General features: G+C 36.8%; 1 long non-coding RNA gene across 3 annotated transcripts; it reads left to right on the top strand.

The window, feature by feature from the left end:
* Window positions 1-260: 260 nt before the first annotated feature.
* On the top strand, window positions 261-8,738 carry LOC111189982 (uncharacterized). Of its 3 annotated transcripts, none has more exons than XR_007439194.1 (2): window positions 261-342; window positions 5,893-8,738. It is a non-coding gene; the product is annotated as an uncharacterized LOC111189982 (long non-coding RNA). The 3 variants fall into 3 exon arrangements; XR_007439193.1 differs by lacking the exon at window positions 261-342 and adding an exon at window positions 1,474-1,555; XR_007439192.1 differs by lacking the exon at window positions 261-342 and adding an exon at window positions 4,083-4,438.
* The last annotated feature ends 1,885 nt before the right edge of the window (window positions 8,739-10,623 follow it).

Below are 10,623 nucleotides of genomic sequence, written 5' to 3'. Positions count from 1 at the left end.
ACGTGATAGGTGCATCACACTTGTGAGATTATAAAGCCGGATGTCATCATCACGTGCTGAAGGCACAGACCAAAGTCGGACAAAAAAAACTATGACAGTGTAAATATTGTGCATATATGTGTGTAAAGAGAAAAACAAAATGTAACGTTATAGAGAATGTATGTGTTGTTTTGATATTATAACTACTGTATTTCGAGTTATTGAGTTATTACTGTGGTATCAGTTGGTTGAGCCTGTGCTAGGGGCGTGTTTAGTTCAGACTGAGTGAGCAGAACAGAGAGCACATGCTCAGTGTTTCCTGTGTTCCTTAAATTTGGTATTTTCTACTATCCCCTCTCTCAGGTATGAATCAATTGAAACGGTTATTATTTAAAGGAATATCTGTGTTTGTAAAATGTTGTGTTTTTGTTGCTTACTAGTGAATTTATTGACTTGTTGGTATTTCTGAAGCACATGGAGTTAGCTCTGCCCGTTAGCAGAGTGCTAACAGTAGGCTGCCTATTGTTTAAGGCTGTACAGTCACATGCTCAGTTTAAGGGTATATTTTGTATGAGATGCTGTTTAATTGTGATTTGACTGTAAATTTACTGATTTTAGTCTACATGTAATTAGCTATGGCCATTAGAGTGTTTTTAAGTTAAGTAGGCTACTTAGCTTAGCTAGCATGGTTTCACAGAGCCACATGCTCAGTAAATGAGAGGTTTATTTGGCATTTTTTACTTTACATTTACAAGTAATTGTGCTGATCACAGAGTATTGGTAGTAATAATAATAGTTAAATATGTTAATCTGTTTTAATGTGTTTTGTTAAGGTGCTGTTCTGGGTTATCAAAAAAATATATAGCTGTTTCTCAAAGCACAAGTACACAAGTCTGGACACCCGTACTTGCCAAGTACGGACTTGGCAAGTTCGACTTGCGAGTGCGTACTACCGAGGACGGAAAGACGCAGGACGGTTGTTCTGTAATTGGAACAACTTTGTACTTGATGACGCCACCCTCTTAGAGGAGCGGAAAGTTACTTTGAAAACGTAGGAGCACATTTTCCCCTAGCCCCTTTCTTAAAAAATAAACCACATATCTGGAGTCTAAACCACTACATTCCCGCCTAAAAATAACTTAAAACATTAATTTAGCACTGTCAATAGATATGACAGTGTGATTATTGTTTTTTCAAGGGGTTTTAGAGGAGATGTATATTTTACAATGAAAAGGGTCAAACGTGATAGGTGCATTACACTTGTGAGATTATAAAGCCGGATGTCATCATCACGTGCTGAAGGCACAGACCAAAGTCGGACAAAAAAAACTATGACAGTGTAAATATTGTGCATATATGTGTGTAAAGAGAAAAACAAAATGTATAGAGAATGTATGTGTTGTTTTGATATTATAACTACTGTATTTCGAGTTATTGAGTTATTACTGTGGTATCAGTTGGTTGAGCCTGTGCTAGGGGCGTGTTTAGTTCAGACTGAGTGAGCAGAACAGAGAGCACATGCTCAGTGTTTCCTGTGTTCCTTAAATTTGGTATTTTCTACTATCCCCTCTCTCAGGTATGAATCAATTGAAACGGTTATTATTTAAAGGAATATCTGTGTTTATAAAATGTTGTGTTTTTGTTGCTTACTAGTGAATTTATTGACTTGTTGGTATTTCTGAAGCACATGGAGTTAGCTCTGCCCGTTAGCAGAGTGCTAACAGTAGGCTGCCTATTGTTTAAGGCTGTATAGTCACATGCTCAGTTTAAGGGTATATTTTGTATGAGATGCTGTTTAATTGTGATTTGACTGTAAATTTACTGATTTTAGTCTACATGTAATTAGCTATGGCCATTAGAGTGTTTTTAAGTTAAGTAGGCTACTTAGCTTAGCTAGCATGGTTTCACAGAGCCACATGCTCAGTAAATGAGAGGTTTCTTTGGCATTTTTTACTTTACATTTACAAGTAATTGTGCTGATCACAGAGTATTGGTAGTAATAATAATAGTTAAATATGTTAATCTGTTTTAATGTGTTTTGTTAAGGTGCTGTTCTGGGTTATCAAAAAAATATATAGCTGTTTCTCAAAGCTCAAGTACACAAGTCTGAACACCCGTACTTGCCAAGTACGGACTTGGCAAGTTCGACTTGCGAGTGCGTACTACCGAGGACGGAAAGACGCAGGACGGTTGTTCTGTAATTGGAACAACTGTGTACTTGATGACGTCACCCTCTTAGAGGAGCGGAAAGTTACTTCGAAAACGTAGGAGCACATTTTCCCCTAGCCCCTTTCTTAAAAAATAAACCACATATCTGGAGTCTAAACCACTACATTCCCACCTAAAAATAACTTAAAACATTAATTTAGCACAAAACAGTACTATATTGAAACGTACAGGTGCTTACAGTTATGTATCGTCTCCTCTGCCATTACACTGATACTGCTGCAAGGTGCATTCTGGGTTCATTTTAACAAAACTTCTGTTGCTTTTTAAATAGGCAGTCACTTTCTTAAAATAACTTCATTTTTACATAAATCATTTTTTTGACGTGTTGTTAAATGTTATTATTTTTTTTAAGTTTTCTTTATTTTCTAACTCTTTTATAGACAAATTGTTCAATGATGAGCTTGCTAGCTAGATATTTAGCTTTTTATAAAGAGGCAGACACTGTAGAGGTGAGTGACAGGTTACGTGGTGAATGAGGAGTGACTGACTGAGACTGTGTGAGTTAAATTCAGTGATTTCTTATCGTGTCCCACTGAAGACATTCATATTTACATCCTGCTCTGTAAATACTAAGCGGGGTCAGTCAGCTGCGGCTTTGGGCATGCGCAGTTCATTTACAGTGTGTTGGTGGCGCGGTGTGGGTGTGCTCTGTGGACTGTGACTGATGTGGGGCGGGGCTCACGGCAGCACCCGCTGCTCGCTGAGGACAGTAATGAAGCATGAAGTTCATCTCAGAGTCGCCAAAAACTCCAATAACACCACAAAAAGTCGCTAGATTTGTCGCTAGTCGCTTTTTCCCAAAAAAAAAGTCGCTAGAGGGTCTGAAAAGATGTCATCTTCACGTGGTAAAGGCTCAGAGGCAAGTCGGACAAAAAACTAACCGGCAAGCATCGTTCTGAACTAGGCGGCGATCGGACTGCGCAGCGCTGCATTAAGTTGAAGGCGCCTAGTTTCTGCAGTTGTTTTTTTTGTGCGCAAGCAGAGGTGCATGATGACGACAAAGGCTAGAAGTTGTCTAGAAACTCCGCTCACACACCTGTGACGCTGTTATAAAAGAGGAAAATACAGACTTAAATTAAGATAGATAGATAGATAGATAGATAGATAGATAGATAGATAGATAGATAGATAGCTATATAGATGGATAAATAGATACTTTATTGATCCCCGAGGGGAAATTCTAGACATCCAGCAGCAGGTATGTGTAATACACAAAGTTACAAAAGGATAAAATATAATGATACATATAAAAATACAATAAAATAAAATGTAAAGTATACAATTACAGTCTTTAGTGTGTGTGTAATGGAGAGTGGAGGTAGTGCAGTTGAACACAATAGACAGTGAACACCAGTTGATGTGCATGTAGTGAGAATAACTGATGTCAGCCATACAGAAAGTGCAAATACAGTTATATAATAATTTTAATTTAGCAGTGCAAAAGATATGAACATAGATAGTGAATAAACTACTACTACACAATAGGGTAGAACTATAAAAATAGTGTTATAGGCAACAGCAAGACTGAGAGTGTGTCCATACATGGAGGTGTGTCCATGGTGTGGCCAGAGTTAAAGGTGAATGAAAAGGTGTCAGAGAGTCTTTAGTCTCCAGTAGTCCAGTGTCTACCGCAGACTGGTATATATATATATATATATATATATATATATATATATATATATATATATATATATGTGTGTGTGTGTGTGTGTGTGTGTGTGTGTGTGTGTTTATTTATATTAATAAATACTACCATTTAAATATTAGGAAGGTCAGGTAGGTTTGAAAAAAGAATATTGACTCGTTTTGATATTTTTTCCTCTTATATAAATAATACACAGTGGTCAGTGCTTATAATTCTCCTAATAGATATCCATAGCGAGGCCCAGCTGTATCTCGAACACACCTATTTAAATATACCAAATAAATAATAATAAAAAAATACATAAAAACAAATATTTATCTTCTAATTTTTCTAATTCTGATCCTGCCATGCTAAAGGGCTAACGGTTATCTAGGTTTGATGAAAGTTAAATATTTAAATAAGTAACGTTCTAATAACATTTGATAAACAGGACACTATATATGTGAGCAGTTCAATAGAATAGCGCTGCGAGACTTTTATTTTGGCAGCTTTATTGTGCTAGCTTGGAGGTGGGTGGTTCCGGGGTATGTGTGAAAGTTTGTTGCCGGACTTTTCAGTGCAGAGCTCTACGGATTTGTTAGACCGGTAAGTTAATGCAGAAATATCCCACAGAACCAGGGTCATATTCATATATGTGTGTTTATCGATGTGTTAAATTAGCAGGTAGATGTAGAGAGTGTTTGAACAGGGTAATGTGGAGTGAGTGATTAAACAGGTTTAATAATCTGAAATCTGTAAACCATATCGAGCTAGTTATCATTTATTCCAAAGCAAATAGGCTCTGTTAGTGCGTTTTTCCAACAAGCAGGTAAGATCGAACCTAAAGTAACTAACTCTAAACTAACAAAGAAATTTCAAGTGTAGCATACGCTCATTTATCAAGATTAAAATAACCACACTAGTTTATATGTTTCTGAATGAGCGTGCTCTCTCTCTCTCTCTCTCTCTCTCTCTCTCTCTCTGATTAAACATAACCTGGAGGCGGATTTATCCGCTTTAAAAGGAGAACGCATCATATCCTACCATTTGCAGCCCATAATTTAATCAAAAGTTTCAGAGAATCTGGAGTAGTCCCTATATGTAAAGGGAAAGGCTGATGGTCAGAAATGGATGCTGGTGATCTTCGGGCCCTCGGATGACATTTAAAACAGGCATTATTCTGTACTGGAAATCCCTGACTGATTATTTTATTTGCCAGTAATACCAGTTTTATATATATATAGTGCTAATAGCTTTCTAGGCTTGCATGGCTACTCCTGGTATGATCCCAATAATCTTTAATATAATGTAACTCATTGTAGTAGCTGAATGAGGTAATGTGTATACAGAAACATTCTAATCTGTTAATTTTATAAGTAAATTATGCATCTGATAATTTGCTGTAAAATTACAGTACTGATCAAAAGGTGACTGGCTTACATCACTTGCAATGGCATGATTGTCATAAGTAAATTACAAACTAGGATGTATCTCCCCAAATGTGTGAAGGGTAAACCATTTGACGTAATTAACATACAAATAAGGCAAACCAGGAAGGGCTACAACAGTTATCTCTGTGAAAAAGTGTATTCATATACATCACAGGTTGATAGACCTAGACATGAAGGTGTCAGAATTCTATCAGTCAGTAGTATTGTTTCAGCTGCTCTCCTCTTAGTAATAAATATTTGAGATCACATCCTTAACAGGAATAGCTTAGATGGAAGGCGGTATTTTCAAATATATACATATATTGTTACTGCTTTTTGTAATAAAGGTTGACCATTTTCACATTCGAAGAGACAACCTTTTTCCTTACATTGCTAATCTGTTGGAAAACATGTTTAAGGTTTGAATCAAATGATTTGTTAAATTTCCTCTGTATATGTTGTTGTTTCTTAATTAAATCTTTAATGTTTCCCACCCCAAAATAGGATTTTCCTATAAATAATGTTTTTATTATTTTCTTTTTTACTTTCAAAAATGAGTGCAGTCCTGTTCCATGCCTTGTCTAGCTTGTAGTGTTTACTTTCTTACATGGTTTAAATTTATCTTTACAGATACAATCAGAAGATTTTACAAAGATCTTAAATTGCTGAAACAGGATAGAAGGTGCCATCCACAAACATGTCCAATACTCAGCAAATGTCCTCACCTACACCTTGCAGAGAAATGCAGAAAAGTACAGGCAAGAAGAAAAATCATGACTGTTCAGAATGTGGTAAGAGTTTCAGTCAGCAGTGTCAGCTTAATCGACACCTGCGCGTTCACACAGGAGAGAAACCTTTCCGATGCTCAGAGTGTGGTAAGAGTTTTAGTCATCAGAGTACTCTCCAACTACACCAGCGTATTCACACTGGGGAGAAACCGTATTCCTGCACGGACTGTGGGAAGAGTTTTAATCATTTGACTCATCTCAAAGCACACAAGCTTATTCACACCGGAGAGAAACCATATTCCTGCTCGGAGTGTGGGAGGAGTTTTAATCGTCAGAGTCATCTTCTTAGACACCAGCTCATTCACACTGGAGAGAAACCGCATCACTGCTCAGACTGTGGGAAGAGTTTCAGTCATCAGATTTCTCTACTTCGACACCAACATGTTCACACAGGAGAGAAACCGTATCACTGCTCAGAATGTGAGAAAAGTTTTACTACACAGAATAATCTCCAGCAACACCAGCGCATTCACATCGGAGAGAAGCCATATCAGTGCACAGACTGCAAAAAAAGTTTTAACCATCGGAGTACGCTTCGACAACACAAACGCATTCACACTGGAGAGAAACCGTATGACTGCTCAGACTGTGGAAAAAGTTTTAACCATCAGAGCCATCTCAAAAAACACCAGCTTGTTCATACAGAAGAAGAAAAAACGCATCACTGCTCAGATTGTGGAAAGAGCTTCGGGAATTCAAAAACTTTAAAGAGACACAAGTGCATTATGACCAGAAATGGAGATTGACACAATGAAGTCATTTCAGGTTTTAGTACAGAATCCAGTGTAAACTGCTTATAATGAGAAAACCCTTATTAATAAAACGGAATATAGTTTTGTATGCTAAATGTCAATTTCAAAATATGCTAAATGTCAGCCAGTATTGTATACCTCCAGTCATAAGATTTGGTGAATAGGAGGACACTTGGTTAAACATTAGTTATGATTGATGTTATTTCAAAAGGGAGTTACATAAATTGACAAAGCTGGGAGAGGTTGTCAACTAAATTAAAAAAAAATCTGCCGTTTGCAGATTACTTCACAGCCATATTAGGAAATGCAAAGCTCCACATCACTGTCCCTTAAGCAGGAAGGCTCAGCATACTATTCAGTGTGACATGAGCGCTGCCTGATTGACATTTGCTCTAAAATGATTATACATATTATACACTTTAATATGAGTGATTGAATATTGTATTGATTTTGGTTTATTTTTTTCTTTATTTACGGGTTTTTGTATTCTGTACTCAGGTTGGCTGGGAAGATGTAAGTGTTATTTTTCATTCGTTGTTTCTCATGTGATTATTGTGCCCATTTTTAATTACATGCCGTGTTTTTATGATTAGTTTTACTTATGCATTTGGTTATCCACCTTCTAACGATAATGCCAATTTTCTAATCAAAGAACATCATGAGTAAATATACCTTGGTGTCTAGGAATCTGCAAAGATCTAACAAGCCTTTCAAAGGGTTAAATGCATATTAACCAAAAAATAAATGTTTAACATTTAGCTTACTTTGAAATTTATACAAGAAATTTCCTTGAATCTACAAGCTGTACTGAGGTTTTTAGAAATCCGGTGCCCGTGCTAAAAAAAAAAAAAAAAAAAAAAAGAAAAAAAGTTTTTTATTCCCAGCATGCACTGTAATGTAATGTCGGAACTACCAGCATACTCGTCACTAGTTTCCCTGACAGAGCGTAGCAGGCATGTGAATGTCTTAAATACTAATAATATATACAATAAACAACAGGGCTCAGCATCTTTAAAGCAGATAAAAGTCACAGAAAATATTTGGAGATAACCACACCTTCACACTCTTATTCTTAAATGTTTTATACATTTATATATACAGTTATTATTTTTACTGTTCACATTATAATTCACTTAATAACCTTATGATCTCTGCTCTCTTTTTAACTGTGTCACAATGACACAAGGCTTTGGAGGTTGTTTTTACTTTTTCAGGAATCAGGAAGGTCAGAGTGTTTTCATCAACAGTGAGAGCTGTGAGGAGAACGTGACCCTGAGTGGCAGAGAAGCTTCACTGCTTTTCTGCTGTTCTGGGACCAGTGCATATGAACTAGGAGACAACAAGCTCTCTGAGTGAAGTGCTGGGAACCTCTCCTCAGATAGCCAGCGCTTGCCTGTTCTACACGCCGTAAAGTCGCACACAGGCCAGAAGATCTTTCCATCCACTCTTTTTCCTCTCTGTTTCCTCTTCTCACAGACTTTAGGACACTTAAGGACTGTATGCTGTGTTCATGAAGGACACAGAGCTGAACAACATCATGATAAGAACCTGTTGCTCAGACAGGCTGGAGCGGATCACGTCATTAAAACTGGACAACAAACTGTTTACTGGACTCTGCTGACGTAATCATATGATAAGTTCTGTCCAATCACATGTCATTTGCAAAATGTATAACTGCTTGGATGAAGTCTGAGGAGCTCTCTCTGTCCCTCGACTGGCTTTAGTTTCTTTCTCTTTCTTTTTCTCTCTCTCTCTTTCTCTCTCTCTCTTTCTTTCTCTCTCTCTCTGGGTTGCGAATGTGTTGATCTATCGAGATTGTATTCGTTGATGTACTTTTACTCTTTTCTAATATATATCTTTTAATTTTTGTTCCTTTTATATATCTGTAATGCTGAAACTATTTTTCAAGTAAACTTTAATATATTTTAAATTCTAAGCTCTGACTCATTGGTCATCATTTCATGTTCTGAGATTTCTCACATCCGAGTTTTCTCTAAGTCATGCTGTGGTAAATTACCCTACAATATGTAGTAGAACAAACACCTTATTTGTTTGACCTTCGAAATTGGCATTCTTTAGCTATAATTAATTCAACTTTCACTGTGTTTTTAAAAATTTCATACTGAATTGCAGCTAATTTATTTTTCATTATTTTTGATGCTAGAACAATTCCATCATGATGTGAGGGAGGCAGTGCTTAGCTTTATTTCTGCAATTCATTCTGTTATTATTTTTACATTTGCAATATGCATTATAACTTATTTTAGTTTCTCATAGCTTTTCTCATTATGCAACAACAGGTACACCATTTTGTTAGAAAGGTAATCCTTTGCTATCAACACTGAAAATGTAATGATTTAATGGTTTTGCTTTTTTCCCCCCAATTTTTTCTTATTTTCTCCCCAATTTACACGGCCAATTACCCAACCCACTCATTGGGACTCCCCCTATCACTAGTAATGCCCCAACACACCAGGAGGTGAAGCAGCCACCTCTTTTCGAGCTGCTGCTAATGCAGCATTTCCGAGCAGCATCACAGCGCACTCAGAGGAAAGCACAGTGACTTGGTTCCGGTACATCAGCTCACAGACGCCCTGTGTTGTGGACATCACCCTAGGAGTGATGTTGGTAGAGAGCGCCATCTACCCACCCGGAGGGAGCAGGGCCAATTTTGCTCCCTCTGAGCGCCAGAAGCTTGATGGTAAAGCTGCATGAGCTGGGGTTCGAACCTGCGGCTCCAGTGTTGATTAACAGAAGCTAGGCCTTCGCTAACAAAAGTACACATTTGGGGAAATTTCACTGCATTCATTTATTTTATAAACCATTCTGAAGTGCAATAAAATGTATTTTCTTTTCATGGTTATTTGAGAAAATTGGTTCTTTTCACTGTTTTTTAAATAGAAAAATGCTACTAATGTATTATCTAATTTTTCTATAATGCCAGACATCATAATCAAAGTAAGAGATGTAGTACTTGGCTGCGCAAGATTGGGGAAAATACACAGTAAAATCTAAACAAAATAAATAAATAATTAAAATAACTTACTGCTGAAATGCATTTTTAATTATTTAAATTTATCACAACTTTTTCACAATGTCACAACAGTTTCACTGTAATGTAAAGTCGCCTTAATAATGTTGCTCATATACTACGCCGTATTTCCCAGTTGTGCACAGACTCAAATGAGACTTGCTTCCATTTATAGGTAAATACCGCCACCTAGTGCTGAAAATTGTATACGTAAATGTTGCATCATGCGACAGGTGGGCGGGGCTCGGCAAAAATAAGCGTGTTTGAGCTACAGCTGAGCCTCGCTATGCTGGTCAGCGAGAGCAGCCGGGCGCAGGTGGGGAGTTAGAGGTACTTCCCAACGCACAACAAGCAGGCTTATTCTATTTGTGTGAATAATATGAAATGTTTAAAATTAATACAGACATGTAGGAAAAAATGAAGACAATCTGTAACCTAGATAATAAATAAATAATAATATCCTAATAATATAATAATAATAATAATGAAATAATAATAGAATAATAATAAATAATAGAATAATATGCCAATTAGGCATATTTGTAGCAGTAGGGTATTTTAATTTTCATCCCTAACTCTAATTAATTTAAGTTATATACCTGATTTGATCTTTTTCCGTACAATCCCTGCTAAAGTTTTAGGTGAAGGAGACCTAAAGAAGGTCAGTGCATGTTTCTGGAAAAACAAAAAAGTGGGCGTGGCATCGCGATGGTTACCATCCATCGTGATGTTGGGTCATAAATGACGATGGACGATGATATCATCCATCGGCACAACCCTAATAAAATTA

This window comes from Astyanax mexicanus, chromosome 5, assembly GCF_023375975.1.
Source record: "Astyanax mexicanus isolate ESR-SI-001 chromosome 5, AstMex3_surface, whole genome shotgun sequence".
In the NCBI taxonomy this organism is placed as follows: domain Eukaryota; kingdom Metazoa; phylum Chordata; class Actinopteri; order Characiformes; family Acestrorhamphidae; genus Astyanax; species Astyanax mexicanus.
The sequence above is the reverse complement of the archived record's forward strand: the minus strand, read 5'-3'. Positions and strand labels throughout refer to the sequence as shown.